The sequence below is a fragment of the Antennarius striatus genome, chromosome 1 (genome assembly GCF_040054535.1).
Source record: "Antennarius striatus isolate MH-2024 chromosome 1, ASM4005453v1, whole genome shotgun sequence".
NCBI classification, from domain to species: domain Eukaryota; kingdom Metazoa; phylum Chordata; class Actinopteri; order Lophiiformes; family Antennariidae; genus Antennarius; species Antennarius striatus.
The window spans coordinates 17,167,723-17,187,405 of NC_090776.1; the positions used below are offsets into that span (position 1 = coordinate 17,167,723).

General features: G+C 39.4%; 1 protein-coding gene across 2 annotated transcripts in view; it reads right to left on the reverse strand.

Annotated features, from left to right (window-relative positions):
* spon1a (spondin 1a) overlaps positions 1-19,683 on the reverse strand; it is a 70,446-nt gene that overhangs the window by 27,112 nt on the left and 23,651 nt on the right. The window lies entirely within an intron of this gene.

Consider the following 19,683-nt stretch of genomic DNA (forward strand, 5'->3'; position numbering starts at 1 on the left):
AAATTCGGTGCTGTGGACCCCCCTTGGCCTGGAAGCCTCCATGACTGGAAGAATTTCTGGCTCGTTCTGTGGCAAAGTTCCCACAATAGTCAGACCCTCCTCCAGGAGATGCTCTGCAAGAGGCACGCTGGTGAACAAGTTGTCAGTGGTAGTGTTGTGACTTGTGTGTCTAAATTCACTGCACAACTGATGGACAATACTTTCCTTCAGATTCTTTTGGACATTTTTCCCTGGTTGTCTCCCTAGGTACACAATCCCATCAATTGCATATGGGCTACATGCATCACAAACCCAGAAGATCTTTATGCCATACTTGGCAGGCTTGCTCGGCATGTACTGCAGAAGCTGGGTCCTCCCTCTGAAAGGCACGAGTTGTTCATCCACTGTCACACAATCACAGAGGATGAATTTGTACTGGCAGTTAATCAGGAACAGGCGATCTGTTTGCAGTCGGTCGGCCCTGGTCAACTTATCATCAAAGCGTAAGAACCGGCGAATGTCTTCAAATCTTTGAATTGACATAGTGGCCTTGTACAATGGATTGTGCAGAGGACTCCCAAAAAGCGTACAGACTGGCACATCCCAATTTTTCTCACTTTCTGCAAGAATGGTCAATCCAATGAAGGCCACAAGCTCATCTTTGGTTACATTTCTCCAGTCTTTCCTTATTTGTGCATGTCAGCACCTCTTCTATTACATCATCAGACATGAACCCTTCCTTGAGTCGTCACCTTATCGTAGTGGAGGGGTTTGTGTGTCCCAATGATCCTAGGAGCTAAGTTGTCTGGGGCTTTCTGCCCCTGGTAGGGTCACCCATGGCAAACAGGTCCTAGGTGAGGGACCAGACAAAGGACTGTTCAAAGACCCTAAATGATGATTAAAAACAATGGAACACGTTTTCCCTTGCCCGGACGCGGGTCACCGGGGCCCCCCTCTAGAGCCAGGCCTGGAGGTGGGGCTCGAAGGCCAGCGCCTGATGGCCGGGCCTGCACCCATGGGGCCCAGTCGGGCGGAGCCCGAAAGGACAACGTGGGTCCCTCTTCCCATGGGCTCACCACCTGTGGGAGGGGCCATAGGGGTCGGGTGCATTGTGAGCTGGGCAGTGGCCGAAGGCAGGGACCTTGGCGTTCCGATCCCTGGCTACAGAAGCTGGCTCTTGGGATGTGGAATGTCACCTCTCTGGCAGGGAAGGAGCCTGAGCTGGTGTGTGAGGTCCGACTAGATATAGTCGGGCTCACCTCCACACACGGCTTGGGCTCTGGAGAGCCAACCCCTCTCGAGAGGGGTTGGACTCTCTTCAACTCTGGAGTTGCCCATGGTGTGGGTAAACTTATAGCCCCCCAGCCTGGCGCCTGTACATTGAGGTGGTCGGTGCCTGTCGTGGCGGCAACCCCAGAACCCGTTGGTGGACATCAGCGGTAAGGGATGCCGTCAAGCTGAAGAAGGAGTCCTATCAGGCCTTTTTGGCCTGTGGGACTCCTGAGGTAGCTGATAGGTACCGGCTGGCCAAGTGGAATGCAGCTTTGGTGGTTGCTGAGGCAAAAACTCGGGCGTGGGAGGAGTTCGGTGAGGCCTTGGAGGACGACTTCCAGACGGCTTCGAAGAAATTCTTGTCCAACATCAGGCGTCTCAGGAGGGGGAAGCAGTGCAGCATCTCGTTCTCTCTCAAACGTCGAACAGAGATACGCACAGGTTGAAAAGTAGGCCCTTGCTCTCATGTGGGCATGTGAACACTTCACAGCACTTTGAGTTAGAGACTGATCACAAGCCTCTGCTGAGCCTCCTGGGGGCCCAAGCCTTGGACATCCTGCCCCCTCGCATACAGCGTTTCCGGATGAGGTTCATGGGATACTCATACAGGATGTCTCATGTTGCAGGAAAGAACCTGTTGACAGCCGACACTGTCACGTGCGACGCTGTGTGTCGAAGCAACGTGTGCAGACAACGAGCTCATGGAGAGCACTAATATCTATGTAGACAGCATCACTGACAATCTTCCAGTTAGCACCACCTACATTGACACTTTGAGGGAGAAACTCAAGGCTGACAGTGTGTGTTCAGCTGTCATGAAGATGTGTCGAGATGGTTGGCCAGAGAACAGCTCCTGTACTGGTCTCCTTAGGCTGTATTGGACCGAATGCACCTTTCTAACTGTCCACGATGGTCTCCTGTTAAACGAGACGTGGCTAGTCACTCTATCAGTCATGAGGAACGACATCCTGACTAAGCTGCACGAGGGTCACCAGGGAGCATGTGGTGCGTGTGGTGGCCTGGCCTAAGCCAAAACTCAACGAACTGGTTCGGAACTGTAGAACGTGCATTAAGGAGTGCACTAATCACACCAAACAACTCATGCCTACAGACCTTAGCGACCCTGGCAGAAGTTAGGGGCAGAATTGTTCACCTTGAAGGGGAAAATGTACTTGCTGGTCATAGATTACTACTCCAGGTACGTGGAAGTGGCAAACCTCTCCCTCACAAAGTCTGCCGACATTACTACCCATCTCAAGTCTATGTTTGCCCGTCATGGAATCCCGGAGGTCCTGGTGACGGATAACGGACCACAGTTAGCCGCACGTAGCCTCACAACCTCCTGCCCAGTGCGGCTGTCTGTTCAAAGGAGAAGGAGATGAGACTAGAGGAACAGAGACGCTTTGACAGGCGCCATCGGGCGCATGTTCTCAGCAAGCTCGCACTTGGACAAGAGGTAGGGGTAACCGATTCTAAGGTCACAGGAAATGTGGTTGGCACGCATGCAACACCTCAATCTTTTGTGGTCGATGTGCCCCATGGGACTGTTCGCAGGAACCGCCACCACCTCATCCCTATGAGTGTACCTGAAAACAGTGGCAATACACTGGAGAATTCTCCGGCACGTGCTGCTGTTAGTACTCCTGTGTCACCCCCAAATGCTCCAACGCCTAGGGCCAGTCCAAATCCTACAGTCCCCAGAACAAGGTCTGGGAGACCGATAGTGAAGCCGATAAGACTGGACTTGTGAAAGTTTGTTTGATTGTTTGAAAAAAAAAAAAAGGAATGTTACCTGGGTTTGAAACAAAAAGTGATTACATTTGAATATGTGTCTTCAATCATTTGATTGATAAGCAATATCAATTTTGCATTTCCTGAAACAAGCTTTCCAGAAACAAAATCAATGCAAATATGTTTTGTTACAGGTAATATTATGAGTGTATTGTTTTGTGCTGATGCATCATATTGAGCATCATTCATCAATGTCAAACAACAACAGCCTGACACATCTGCCAAACTGGACAAACACCAAGGTTCACACCACAGTACAAAATCGGGCTTATTAAAATATTCTACACAGAAAATTGGCTCCCAGTCAATTATCCCACCATAGTCCAGAGAAGCAAAAGCACATTTATCACTGGCAGGGTAATTCTCTGAATTTGAGAGAAAAGCGAAAGACTCATGAACTGGGTTATGTCTATTGTAATCATTTTTTATTATATCAGTAAATGTAAGTTTTAAAGATTTTTTTTGGATTACGTTTAAAGGAAATTGTCCACTGACAACCGATCTTTGATGATGCATACATGCAACATTGCTTGGTGGTCATATCAGAGGTCAACAGTAAATAAATTGTAAGCTCAGTTTAGCTATGATTATGTTTAGCTTATGTTCTATCCTTATTATGGTTTGCATGTATGCACAGGTGAATTAGTGGTCTCAAATTGTCCAGAGGTGTGAGTGTGTACGTGTGTGTTTGTCTGTCCTATATGTGGCTCTGTGGTGCACTGGCATCGAACTTGGAGTGTCCCCTGCCTCATACCCCGAATCCACTGGGATAGACTCCAGCAACCCCGCAATCTGAGACAGCTGAAGAAGCGGGTACCGAATATGGATGAAGGATTTCTTATTCTATTTGGCATTTGCCCTTGCATTTATTGCTAATATGCTTGATACTTTATTTTAATTTACATTTACATACATGCGAGTTTTATGCTGTGTTGTATTGTTACTGTTATCTGGAACAGTTTCCTTCAGTTCTGTCTCATCTCATTTTAGAACTAGTAAGTGCTTGTGCAGTCTGGTTTGTGTCTTATACTTTTATAAATACTGAAATTATTTATACTTCAGAGGATCTGTTAACTGCAGGACTGAAAAAACAAATGAACCATTATCAAACCATAATTTCCTCCTTTAATGTGCATCATGGATAACATTATAGTCAGTAAGAGAATGAGAGCCTGTGACTTTCAATAATATACACATTTTAATTGTTTACTATCTTCCCTTTCGGCTCAAATGTGAGGCGGAAAATCTCCCCGCATTGGGTAGAAACTACACTTTGATGTGAGATAAATTTATGGTAATAATAATTCCCACTTTTCTTTCCACATTCTAATCACCACCCAGATAAAAAAAATATTCCACCATCGATCATTCTCCCCTTCATCTTCAGTGTCATAGAATGAGAAGCAGGGAGACAATGTGAGTGAGGGACATGCAAATAAAACAGAAATGTACCCCATGAGTCCTTTTCTTAAAGACTCTTTTTGTTTTGGCTTTTTTATTTTTTGTTTTTTCATTTTAACTGCAATTGTGCCGTCCAAATGGTGTGTTTTTAAACAATTTCACACATACTTATCAATAGCTCGGAAATCTTCCAACTTAAAGCTTTTTCTGTGACCACTGGGCAAGGTATTTGAAATGAAGTCCACAAACTGCAGGAGTTTTTGGTGGTTGGTAATGATCATGTGTTATTTGGTAAAAATTTGAAGAAAAGATGAAATCATGGATTTCATTGCGAGACAAGAAAACACTGACACCAAATGGCCAGATTATGATCCAGTCATCTTGCTCTATGTAAGAAATGCTATATTATGATTGATATTGCATATTATAATTCCCATAAAACTAAAGTAATATCTGTTTTGATTCTTACTAAATTTTACTGTACTTAAAGTTATCCTGTTTCACTGGTGAAGGATACTTTCTTTTAATGTTGAAGTACAAATTTATTAATAATTCCTCTCGTCATAAGGTTGCTCATGAACTGTTAAATACTGACACCATAGGTTGGACTTCAGCCTATTGTTTGAGGCCTCTGAACCAGTAGTGTTCTGTAGGGTGGAATAGTCCAGTCACAGGCCCTCACACTGGGGATATCAGGCATGAAATTGGCTAAACACGAGCTGATGCTGCAGTTTTTAAATACCCAGCAGCATTCAGAATAGTGTATGCTTCTACCATTAGCAACCCCGAGGTCTTTTTCTTTTCATCCATTTGCACGACAAACTAGAAGACGGTACTTCTTCTTGCCTATAGGAACCATCCCACTTCTCAGACAACACCTTTTTTCCCAGTGATTTGCTGGATGTAGGAATTATCTTTTCTGCTTGTGCCATCTACTGTATAATTTCTATATTTAATAGACAGTAGCAAGGGAATATATTCTTTTAATTTATTATTTTGTTTAGATGTGAAGCAGTACGTCATGTGCATATGCATTTTCATGTGAATGGTGTGAGCATGTGCATATACCGTATATTCCATCTGAGTATTTTAATGACCAGGTAGTACAATCATGTGCCTGCTTGAATTAATTGGCTCTTCAATGTCAACCTAGGGCCAGATGGAGTAAATTCTATGTTGATTCATTACTACACCTGTGTGCAAATAAAGACAGAAACATAGACATGAATTATTTTCATCAGATTTTATACAGCTATGCATAAATTTGCCTGACTGTGAAAGCAGAGTTTTCTTTCTTTCTCTAACTCACTTTGCTTTCACGTCTCTCTATTTACTGTATGTGTCTCAACTGTTGTGCTGTGATAGAGAAGACAACTTTGAATGATGAATGATCCAGAATATGTTTACATGAATAATTATTGGAGTTGCTGGATGATCCACACTCAAGAAAGTACGTTAATAACTCTGAATTTTGCATGTGTTGTCCTGAGAATAAGGTAATGAATTTTATATTGTTGATAGTTGGTGGTTGGTGATGATTTTCTTTATCTTTACTTCAGTTGATATTTGAATAAAAACATTTTTGTTATTTATTTTGCTTATTTTGTTAACATTGGCTACGGAAGCTTCTTAAGGGATTAGGCTCTTGGGCTGCTAGTCCACATTTTTAATCTCTTGAATACTGAGAGTCCAAGTTGTCCACCGATTATTTCTACCAGCCCACCCTAGAGAGATAAGCAATTTGTTATGTGCACATTTGAATTCAATATTAACAATCCCAAACTCATGCAAGTTAGCATTGGTGCAATAAAAAAGAGCAGCGAGTCTAGTGTTTGTCATTTCTCCATAAATGAATTCCCTGAGCTAAAATCGACCAACGGTTTAGTAACGACACGGTACATTTTCACCAGTGCTCACTGATAATCTCATTTTTGCATCTGATTAGTTAATCAACATTTGCAGTTGGCTGCAAATGTTCTGTTTCTGAATGTGAGACTGGGAATTTAATTGTGCAGACACAGAAAATTGTGGATTATTACAGGAAGAAGTAATTTAGGCAAAGATGACAAATTCAGGAGGGTTTCCTTAGAGATCTATTGCTATCATCAGGAGAATTACTGAATACATTTCTCAAACTTACAAAAAAAAACCCCAAAAAAACAGGTGGATAGAAAATCTGTTCTGCAGTATCAACTCCTAAACTGGCATTCATGTATAAATGTATTTTACTTTGGGGGCACTGCCGACATGATGATAGAATAAAACCCCCTGTAGACAAGTATGCACATAGTAAAGAAAATTACTAGGTATTACTATGTTTATTTTCTTTTAACACTTCTACTATGATCAGAAATGGACCTACAATATGAGTACAGTATTTCCCGCACTATAAGGGGCACCTAAAAGCCTTTTTCTCAATAAACGTCAGTGCTTCTTATAATTTAGTGCACCTATATATGAAAACAATTTTAAAAATAGGCCATTCATTGAAGGTGTGCCTTATAATCAGATACACCTTATAATCAGTGCACCTTATATATGAAAAAAGTTTTAAAATAGGCCATACATTGAAGGTGCGCTGTATAGTCCAGTGTGCCTTATAGTGCAGAAAATACTGTATATATAGCAAATAAAATACTGCAGATTGGCCAAATGTATAGCAGGAGAGCAAGAACATTAAATACACAAAACAAACTCCAAATTATCAACTCAAACAAATAGTCTTACTGTAACACAACTGATGAACAGCAATTCTAGCACTATGTTAGAAGATGTGCTGCTCTGCCACATCAAACAGCAGATGCAGGATTTATGTACGAAAAAAAAAAAAAACAGAGTTAAGAACATTCTTTCCTAAGTGAGGGAAGCTTAGATTTAGACTCAGATTAGATATGTAAACATTGTTATAAATGTTTCATATGAAGATAGTTATTATTTTACCAGATATTTGTTCAATCAAATAAACTACCTCATACTGTACGCAAAAATTAAAGTCAGTAAATAATAATAATGAATTAGGTTTATATAGCACTTTTCTGGACACTCAAAGTCACTTTTACATTGGATCCATTATTCATTCACTCCTCATTCATACTTGGTGGTGGTAGACTACGTGTGTAGCCACAGCTGACTGACGGAGGCGTGGCTGCCAATCAGTGCATACAGACCCTCCGACCACCACCGGAACAATGACACACATTCACACACCAGCGAGTGCCTCACTGGAGGCAAGGAGGGTAAAGTGTCTTGCCCAAGGACACAAGGACAAATGACTCGGTGGGAGCAGGAATTGAACCACCGATCGTTCTACAAAGGTAAAGACCTTTCCAGAACAGACCACTGTTTGTATCTCTCAGAGAAGACCCATCATGCACTGCAGATGACACACTCTCTAATCTTGGAGGGAAAGATTCATTTTGCATAAATAATTTTCATCTTTTCATGACAAGCGCAGTGAGCCTTCATTTGTGATGCATGATTTAGCATCAGTAATTCCCTCTCAGGCAAGAAATGGTATTTAAACAAGCATCATACAGATAAGAAATGGTGAACAGGGAGAGATTAATTGGGTTTCATGTTGCATGCTTACTCCTCTGACAATTGTGAAAGTTTAAAATCAATACAGGAGGGAAGGTGGCCAGGCAGTAGTGCTTTTAATCTGCAGAGTAAATCATTGTGGAGCATCTTCAGGATATGTTCAGTCTGAACTCGTCTAAGAATAATTTGGAGTAGTATCATTATTTGTTTGCAAAAGCAATATGCATATAGTGACAAAGTCTAAAAGACATACATCTCAATTGAAACCCATTTCAATTGGGAGCAAGGTCAAGAACACAGGTTTTAGTTGCCTGAGAGGCATCTTGATTATTTTACCATTCACAAATGACAAAATAAAGAGTCGGACAGGGAATTTGATACAGCAGTTATGAGAACATTATATTGGATCATCTCGGTGAAGTGGGAGCTAATTCATGAGATTTACTCATCTATGTCGGTATATTTCAAGCCCCCTTTTCAATGAAAAGATCCATTTGAGGGGTCTGCGCTCATCCATCTGGAGGCTTTGCAGGCATCTTAAACTGGGCAGAGACCCAGAACTCACTGCATATTGTTAGTCCAGCAACTGTGCTCTGTATGAAAGAGGGTCCAAACAATGCAGAAGTACAGTCTACTTAAAAGGCAATCCTTTAGTTCTAGATACATTGCAGGAAAAACATTTTCACATACATCACACCTTGTGATGATTTATAGTAGGATTAAAATTGACTTCCCTATATTTCTTTTGCTGTTTTTTGTACCTAAAATGTTCTTAACATTTGGATGGTTACTGGCTGACTGACAGTAGATCTAGTATAATAAAGGCCATTAGTCCTCTACTTCAAGAAGAATGTGGACCCCTCAAAGATGTGTTCTCTTCACTTCATCATTTGTGCTCATATAAAATCACCAATTTCTCTGAGTTTACAACCTCCAAAATCATGCAGCTTAGGACAATTGGTCTACACACTGTGTGTGTGTGTGTGTGTGTGTGTGTGTGTGTGTGTGCGTGCGTGCGTGCGTGCGTGCGTGCGTGCGTGCGTGTGTGTGTGTGGCCTTGGTCTTTTGGGTGACCGGCATCTCATACAGGGTGTACCCCGCCTCTCACCTATGACCAGGTGAGATAGGTCCATGACCCAAAAGCTGCAAGACAATTGCAATTGTCTCATCTACAAAAAATGGATGAGTGTATGATAAATTGATGCAAAACTAAATAACTTTCCCAGATTATTCAGTTATTATTAAGTAAAGGGGAGCTTTTACACAATGATGATGGTCATGCTTATTATTAAACTTTATAATTTCTTTTCTGGCTCATAAAAACTATTTCATTCAGTTATGTATATTTTGACACTGAACCTATGCAGTAAATTACACTCAATGCATGGACATATTCATTTTTTGGGTCTCCAAAAAAAGTCAACATGACACTGAAGCAAAAGAGAAAATGAGACTGCTGTGAATATTGCCTCTATCATTCACACATTTTCTGGTGATAACTAATATTAATGGCTGTTCCTGCTTCTGGCAGCTATGGATGGCTGCTACAGCAGGAATACAAGCAGCTAATTCTGCCTTTTCAGATCCCTTTTGGATATCAGCCATACCACGTGCTCCTATGCAGTAATCACACAGCAAAAGTGATCATTAGTAATTATGATGCCAATATCACTGATATATTTCATCTCATTAATGTTACCAGGAAAGTGCATTCACTCTGACTGCATTGCTATGCATATAACTTGCAATTTGATTCTGACAATTTGTGACATGGAAAAATCCAATGCAGTGAAAGGATAATAACAGCTGTATGAAATATGAAATAGCAAGACCTATTTTTTTCTGACAGTTTCAGAGCACAAAAATAATAAGCACATTAATAGTACTAAACACTCCATCATTTATCTTATTTTTGCATAGATTTCGCTCTAAGCTCTCAGTCTGGCCTTTTCTTTCATCAAACACACCTTACAGAATTTTGTCAAGACCCAATATAATGGCATTTTATGTACATCTTGCCTGTGTCATGTTTTGGCTATGAGTACTGTAGTTTTTAATGTCATGAGATACATTAAAATCCGGAGAAAAAAAATATCTAAATCTTCTCACTGTTAAAGCCCTTAACAACCAGGCACCAACATATAGCATCTTGAAGACCACATTGAAGCATATTGCCCTACTAGAACTCAACACTCCCTGTTTTTAGTGTTCTAAAAACAGACTTGGGGTGGGGAGTGGGCAAAGCTTTCACTTCAAGCTCCCTGATTGAGGAATTAGGTCCCTGATTTGGTTTGTGAGGCAGACACCATATCCATGTTCAAGAGTAACCTGACGAATATAATTTATAATAACGCCTGTAGTTAATCCATCCCATAGCCACACAGTGATAGGCCTAGACTACCAAGGAACCTACAATGACACTCTGAGCTACTCCCTCTCCACATTCCATATAAATGCCACCAAGTGCTCGCCATGTGGGACAAGTCTAGTTCTATAAGAGCAAATCTTTCCATGCTTTATCTGGGAAGATTCATGATCTAGTTCTATACCAAAAAGTGAATTGAACTGAATTCACACCTAAGCTCACCAACTCACCTTTTCTACAAATTTATGGACCGTGGGAGGAAGCCAGAAAAGAACCAACATAGACCTAAGGGAGAAGATGCCAACTTCAAACAGACAAATTAACAGGACCCTGTTGGATTTGAGCCCTTCAGCAATATCCACTTTGTTTACTGTGTCATCTTTACCTTTATCCTTGATACATCTCTTTATAGAATTTGATGTGATATTGCCAGTTTTTAAGAAAATGGCAAAAAATGTACCAATTAAATGTGATATGCATTGCATTATTTGCCAGCATAATCTGCAAAGCCAATTTGAGCCACTTCCCTGTGTGAGGAAGAAACCACTATGATATTTTCATCAAAGTTCTGCTCAGAAATCTCTGATCTGTCTGTTCAGGCATGTACTCCAACCTATTAATAGATAGAAAGCATTTCTGAGAAAATTCCAATGGGATACTGGCTGTTATGAGAAGAGAGCATAAAGGCATACACAGCCTTCAGGTGTTCAATCAGTCTGTGGTGACATCCCCTAATCCTGTCCTACTGAATAAGATGCATTCCAGATATTTTATATAGATGAAGCATAGGAGAGCATGGTGAAAGGGGATCCACCTGAAGGCAGATGAGTTTGCAAGAACTGATGAGTTTCCAGAGAGCTGATGATAACGGTGTTTGCCATGGTCAATACCAGAGAAGGCCAAACCCATATCCCCATCACACCAAACTATATAGAGATAACACTGCATTTGGAGCATTGAAGCAACAGTCTCATTTGCATGGTGCGGACATAACAGTTAGAGCCATTGCTAAAAACAGATTTACCAAGGCCACCTCATGAATAAAAGACCACACTGGTTTTTAATAAGGCTATATAGTATTTCCAGGTCTTGATCTTATTCTATATAAAGTAAAACAGAATCAGAAGTTCAGCTCTGCACAATTAGTGAGCTATCAAGTATGTACAAAATGTTAACCACTGCAAATGTTGGGAAATAACAGCAATGTACCGAACAGGTACTAAGGAACTGACTTGCACTGTTGTACTCTCATCTCATGAGATGTACATTTCAGTAGAAAAGTGAGAGGCATTACAGTCATGTGCAAATTGATCTTTAACTACATCTACCATTTGTATTTCTCTGGTATTTTCTGCTCCAATTAAGCCGTCATGCTAATACAGATTAGCTGCTTTACTGTACAATCTGTAGCACATGCATCACAATTCACCAAAACAAAAGAAAACATAGAAAAACACATCGAACAGAACCAGGTAATAATTTATTTGCCAGCATAAAATATATGTGCTGCAAAAACATTAAGCAACCAAACTGATAAACCTAACACAAGTGGGTCCAAAATTACAACAGAGCTACAAATATATTGTGCTTCTTGTTTGCTCATTTGTTTTTCATTAGATTTATCAGACTAAAAATGTGGAAACTTCAGGTCTTGGATAACTGCAGATATTTGTAATAATTTCTAAATCATACTCTCCACATTTGTAAAAATTCATACAAATACAAACAAAAATATATCAATGATAAGAAATATGCATTGAACACTATTACGAAGGGACGATTTTCCCTTGAAGACAAGAGGTACAATGTTGACTGAAAGGGTTAATATTTATCATGAATTTAAAATGATAATTTCAATAAACTGTATTCCCATTGTAATAAGAATTCAGAAAAAAAATTGCCATTTAAGAAAACCAACAAGACCAAAGTCTAATCCTTGATTGCTACAATGAACAAGCTGGAGCTGCCTTCAGACAATATGTCAAAAATAATCCAGCTTTATCCAAATGACAAGCCCCGAGTCCTGAACCAGCCAGTTAAATCAACATTAAGGGGGGTACAACACACACACACACACACACACACACACACACACACACACACACACACACACACACACACACACACACACACACAAAACTTCCAGAATTTCTTTTTGTTTTAAACTGGAGTGTTTGTTAAATCATTGGGACGACATATGAAAGCTACTCTGTATGAATATAAAAATACAAATCACAAAAATGAATGCAATCTAATTTTTAACAACCTGAATGAGAATCTTCATTCTTCTTCAAGACAAAATAACACATTGTTCACTATGAAAATATCTCAATAATACAAAACCTAGTGCATATGAAAATTCAGACAGAAACATGCACATACACAGTAAACTCAGCACACACCAGCTAACTATAACCCACTACACTTCAAAATGTGCTAGCCTCTGTCTGTTGCTCAATTTCTGCAATCATAATAACAGTCCTGGGGACCAGGGCAAGCATTACGGCTTTTTGAGATCCTTACTTTCCAAAACAGGAATGTGCCTGCTGGGCTCAACAAGCTGACTTGACAGGACCAGAGAAATTAAATGATTATTTACTTCTAATTTTGGATTCCTGGTCCATTTTCTTTTCAAAATACAAGAAAAAGATATCAATGAAATAAAATAATGTAGGGAGAAGTATCCACAGGTGGTTGGTGGTTTCATACATAGTCTTAAACTGACTGAGGTTTGGTATGCTACTCCTGGGTTTGGCTAGGCTAGACAGTAGGGTTCAGCCGGGTACTCGTTTCAGACGAGTATCCGGTACGGTTCAAGCATTTTTGACGAGTACGAGCACGATACGAGTAAAACTCGTCAAAACTTGTGCTCAGAGTGAAGGAAAATCCTCATAACCTGTCATGTGGTGATACAGAAGACTACAGTGTTGCTCGTTAGTTACGACAGCTTGTGACCCTGTTTGATGGTAAGACCGTAGATGTACAGCGTGATGCTCACGTGTGTTGTTGTGTGCCAGCCAGCCATGTTCTGTTTCCAGTCATTTATAAAGACCTGTTCTGTAAAGTATAATTTACACTCATCATTCTAAATAACCAGCGGTCCCCAACCTTTTTTGCGCCAAGATTTTCACGGACCGGCCTTCATTTGCTCGATAATTGTTAATGATAATTGTTAATAAATCATCAACAGTGGTTTTATGTAAAATGCAGACATCAACAGACAAACAACTTTTTCATAAATTGATAATCCAAATCTCTGTAAACAAAATAATTGTCAGAAATAATTATATGAAAAGCTCAATTCAAGTAACTGCACTGATGAGGTTTATTTTGAAATATGGCGACTTACAAACAGTGCATTCAACGTAGGAGAAATACTGAAGTCAATCAAATAATACTAATTGCAATAATGGAATTAGTGGTTGGGGACCGCTGATCTGGGGGTAACAGGAGACAATGACACCTGAAGTGTGTTACGTACGTCCGGTCTACTCTGCAGTTTGGTTTTCTTTACGGTCACTGCAGAAAATCCCGCTTCACAAAGACAGGAGGTTGGAAATAGAAGCAGGGTTTTCGAATGATGCACAGACATCACTTTTAAAAATAAAACATCCATAGACTGGTAATCAATACATAAAAAGTGTCAAACTTTCTGAGTTGCCCAGTACCTAATGTCCTGTGACCAGGTACCGGATCGCGACCCTGTGGTTGGGGACCACTGATATAGACGGATGTAACAGAGAAACAGGTAATTTTTCAAAATAAACCATCTTTCAGACTCCGAAATAAATAAAACGGAACTAATGTAAATTATTTTTTCTTTCGTTTCAGCCCTGTACCAATTGACCCACGGACCGGTACAGGTCCACGGCCCAGGGGTTGTGGATCCATGCTCATAGCAGACTGACTTCACTCTCTGTCATTGGCCAGTCACACACATCGCCCGCACCTCCCAACAGCAACACATCACTGGTTTTCTTCAGCTTGCCTCTATTTCGGTCTACAGTATTTAAGGTTACTTGGTGAACTTGTTTTGTTTTGTTGCACGTACGCAGTGCATCTGATCAGACAGAGCTGAAAACTGCTCATGTTGCGTCGGTCACTACCTCCACTCTAGTTGTTTTATTTTTTTTTAACTGCTTGCTCTTAGTTAGAAACTTTCTCACTTCAGTTCAAATTAATGATTTACTGTATAGATATTTTAACTGTTACATAGCATGTGCTCACACACACCACACACACACAAACACATGTGCTCTCTCTCACTATCTCTCTTTCTCCCTCTAAAAAAAAAAATTAAAAGGAAAATAGGAAAAAAAATTAAAAAGTTGTTTTGAGTATGACATTATTGTTCATGCATACTTTGTAGTTCATAATTTCCTATTACATGCATTGTATTCTGTAAATAGTTACTTTTGTGATCAAAAAAATTTATTTGAATCTCAATTTTGAGACTTTTCTGTAAATATTTTTAAAATAAACAATATAGCAACTTCTGATCAATCCATATCAATTTCAGACTTAAAATAATGTACTGATTTAAAATCCACCAATTTCCGGACAAACCACACCCACTTCCCATTTAAGCCACGCCCATTTTGAATTCAAATACGGATACAGATAATTTATATGGTTGAACAGATACAGATACAGATAGTGGTGTCCTTGCTCATCCCTACTAGATACATAGTTGGAGTTGATACTTTACCCTTCTTCTCCTTTCGGCTTTTACCCTTCAGGGGTCGCCACAGCGAATCAGTTGCCTCCATCTAACCCTGTCTTCTGCATCCTCTTCTCTCACACCAACTACCTTCATGTCCTCTTTCACTACATCCATAAACCTCCTCTTTGGTCTTCCTCTAGGCCTCCTGCCTGGCAGTTCAAAACTCAGCATCCTTCTACCAATATATTCACTATCTCTCCTCAGAACATGTCCAAACCATCTCAGTCTGGCCTCTCTGACTTTATCTCCAAAACCTCTAACATGTGCTGTCCCTCTGATGTACTCATTCCTGATCCTATCCTTCCTGGTCACTCCCAAAGAGAACCTCAGCATCTTCATCTCTGCTACCTCCAGCTCTGTCTCCTGTCTTTTCCTCAGTGACACTGTCTCTAGACCAAACAACATCGCTGGTCTCACCAGTTTTGTACACCCTGTGGGAGGCTAATTCCTATGCGTCTACATAAACATGACCTCAAGCCGTATCACTTATATAGAGGTACATGCGGAAAAAGATGATGTGGGATGCTGAGTGAGAACACTGGGAAAGCAAAGAAATAAAGAGTCTCTGGTTTATCTGGTTTATTTAACATCTTCTGCAGCATTTATTAGCATACTAACGTGAGCTGCCTAATGGAATTGCTGTGAGACAAAACTGCACATTTCAGAGTGGCCTTTTATTGTGGGCAGTATAAGGTACACCTGTGCACTAATCATGATGTCAGATCAGCATCTTGATGTGGCATACCTGTGAGGTGGGATGGAGTATCTCAGCAAAGCAGAAGTGCTCACTATCACACATTTAGACACATTTGTGAACAATGTTTGAGAGTAATGGTAATATTGTGTATCTGAAATGAATTATAGATCTTTAAGTCCATCTCATGAAAAATGGGAGCAAAAACAAAAGTGTTGCGTTCATATTTTTGTTGAGTGTATGTGTGTGGAATATATATAAGACTGGAAAAATAATTTCCCTTTAGGGATCATTACAGGATAGAAAAGTGACAAGCTAATTACTAATACCTGTAATTTTTTTGTTCATTACACAAACTAGCACTGCTTTCAGTGCTAACCTGTTTGATTTGGTTAAAATAAGCCAAGGTTTCCCATTAACCGATGGTGAAAGCTGTGAATGAAACCCTGCTGAGCCCAAACAAATGCACTAACATTCAATAAAAGATACGTCTTTTTCCTGATCTGATTCAATGGCAGGAAGAATTATACTGTACTTTTTTTTAGAATAAATGAGCTCTTGCAGCAGGATATGCTTTGCATAATAGCTAGGAGTGTAAGCGTGGCATTTTGTACAACTTATGGAAAATCCTGTAAGACCTTGAGGATGTGCATTGAGTCAGTGAGATTTTGGTACTATACTCAGTCCACAATTTTTCAGCACATAATATCTCCTTAACAATGAAATATTTCACTAAAAAGTTTGCCAGTAGTGAAATAAAGTTGTTGATGAACAGATACAGGAAGTTATCATGAAAAATAGAAACACCCTTGGTTTGAGAACTTAGTAAAATAGTTTGGAGATATATATATATATATATATATATATATATATATATATATATATATATATATATATATATATATATATATATATATATATATATATATATATATATATATATATATATATATATATATATATATATATATATATATATACACATTGTTACAGGGGTTGTTGTGGAGTCAACACCGCTAATGATGCAAGCACCTCTGACCCGACTTCTGTCTCCAACTGGGATTTGGTTTTCGTAGTAGATGGTTTCAGAAGTTGTAGTTTAGGTATAGACAGGTAATATTACACTTGCAATTATTTGTAAGTGACCTCTCTGTCTCTTTGTTTGTTTGTCCAGATAATACAAATTATCTCAATTTAGTTTGACCTTAGTGTAGACATAAGCAGACATTATACACATGTGCTAAGCAATATGTTTTGAAGTGTCTTTCTCTGCTTTCATATTAAGTAAGTAACAGACATAATTATGTTGGTGGTCCATTCTAAAAAGTGAATTCAGTACTCCACTCCTACATGATCACGTTGAATTTTTCCATCTTGAGGACCATGGCCAAAGAGCAGTTTCCTCTATCACAAATTCTCATCTGCTTTGTAACTGCTGCACTAACAGTTTGGCAACTATGTGGCAAATCTTCAGTGTGCAAGCTCTGCTGCGTCTTGCAGAGTGGGTTCATTAACCTACACATTTGAACACAATAAAGCATAATTACAAATTTATTTTACATGACTCCTGCTCATACATATCCTACATGTACTTTTTGTATTAAAAAAAAAATAGTGGCACACTGTAGTTAGTCAAATCAAATCAAATCACATGCATATGTGTGTGCAGGCCCTGAACAAACACACACAGGGGGCCTGTACACATGCAGAGGGAGGTAGACTGGCGGGCAGCTCCTTCATGGTGGCCCCCAAATGAGCAACTTTTAAACCCATTTTAACATCGACAAAAGCTTTCAAGTTCATGTCATAACTTATGTTTGATGTTATTTTTCTTCATTCACTTGGATAGTTTGATCCTTGATTGATAGACTAATGTGGGTTTTATAACCCTACAAATTAAAAAGATTTATGTTATAACAGAGCAACAAGCAAACAAATGTTCTCTGTGTAACTGTAATGTTTGTAACTTGAATAAGTAATAATTTCAGAGTTATTTATCATTAAGAAGTAGGTAAATTTATTTTACATTACATTGAGTTGCATTTAGTTACATTTATAAGTTACATCTGGCCCTAACGCTGATGTGGCCCCCGCTGAAAAGAAGTTTGACACACCTGCTCTAATTTTAAAAATGTATGCATGGCCACGCATGTGCATATGTATCTGTGTGTGTGTGTGTGTGTGTGTGTGTGTGTGTGTGTGTGTGTGTGTGTGTGTGTGTGTGTGTGTGTGTGTGTGTGTGTGCGTGCGCACGCGCGCATGCTACCATGTATATCTTGCATTGTCTACATGCCTGCTTGGCTCAGCAAGTGAAACTTTCTATGAATGTGCTGATCAATGCAGCCGTAGGATAGAGTGAAACCTGGTTATGAATAACAAGTTTGCATTCATCGTTAGTTACTCCCTCTGATGCCCCATCTGACACAAGGAGAATCAGCTTTCTGTTGGTGTCAGCATTTAGCAAGTGGCTCTCCACAGCTCTTTTGAGTATCCTGCTTACTTGAAGGGCATCAGCAGTCTGTGTACCGTAGGAGTCATGTAAAAGTAGATGCAAAGAATCTGTAGTAGTTGACTAGAGTACCAAACAAGTTTTTTAGCTTCTAGGTATTACACAGGCAATAACAGTCAACAACAACAAATCAATATGTCATGATGGACAAAAAACAAGGCAAAAACTTAGTGCTGTTAACTATGAACATAATGATCACAGTGAGCTTTTGCTTGCTTAAAATGGCATTAAGCACAATGTGTCCTTGCTAGTGTTTGACAAAGATGCAATTTTCATATCCAAAAGCCACATTGTATAAACATGCAAACGTGCTTGTGCTTCCACAGTGTTGGTCTTAACAGTAGGCTCATTCTCAGCAACTTGATATATTGAAAAAAAATTAATGTCTCAACCAATTTTCCCTGGTCTTCCCCCAACAAAAATAAATGTGGAATTTGTAACCATTTGGATGTGCAGAGCACAGGATTAATTTACATTATGTCCTCTCAAATAGTAGAAGTATTTAAACAATCAATGAAGAAAAGGTGATGTCCGTCTCACGTACATTACACAAACAAATGTGGGGAAGGACTATAGGTAAGGTAATTATTGTCTTCCTCATTAATGACTTATTATATGACAAACCAATATCTGATCCACTGTTAGCAGAATCATCATATAGCGAGATGAAGCAGATTAAGTAGCCAGTGTGTGTGCAAATTACTTTCAAATAGAATGGGAGTTAGTTTTATTCAGGTTATGTCCAATCTCAGCATTGAAAGCTCAAAGCACTGCAATGGACCTGTTTACATTTTGTGTCTTTCCCTGGAAATGACATGTTGTGTAGCAAGGAAAAGAAAGACGGGCAGGTTATGATTGATTTTGTATCATTACTTGCAAAAAAAAAAGACACTTAAAGCATACTTAAAGTTCAAAAAATTAAACTGTCCAATTTAACCTAGACAAATATATTTTTAAAGTCTAATTACCCACAATTTCTTCAGCTGCTGAATGACCTCATACTAATCAGGGTTTGCATTGATTGTATAATAGTCACCCTGCCTTTGTGCCGCTCAGTAAATAATGAGCAATTATTTTCAACAGCACAGTATGAGTAACACCACACCTTATAATGATATAATAACAGAAGGGTTAGGATCATGTCTTCCTGTTAAACCGCTTTACTTTGATCACTGATAAGAGAAATCCAACAATTATAATACATCTGTTTAAATCTAATCCTGCAAATTCTACCATTGAAAGTAGTGTCTCTGCAATTTTTGTGCAAATGCCACATGAAAATAAAGGCTAAAAATGAATATCCTTCAGCAGACTGGCTGCATCGATCAATAACATCATGTATCATTACAATCTCTCAAGGTTGAGAAGAAAGATGAGAATGACATAAAAAAAAAGTGTGCTGTAATACCAGT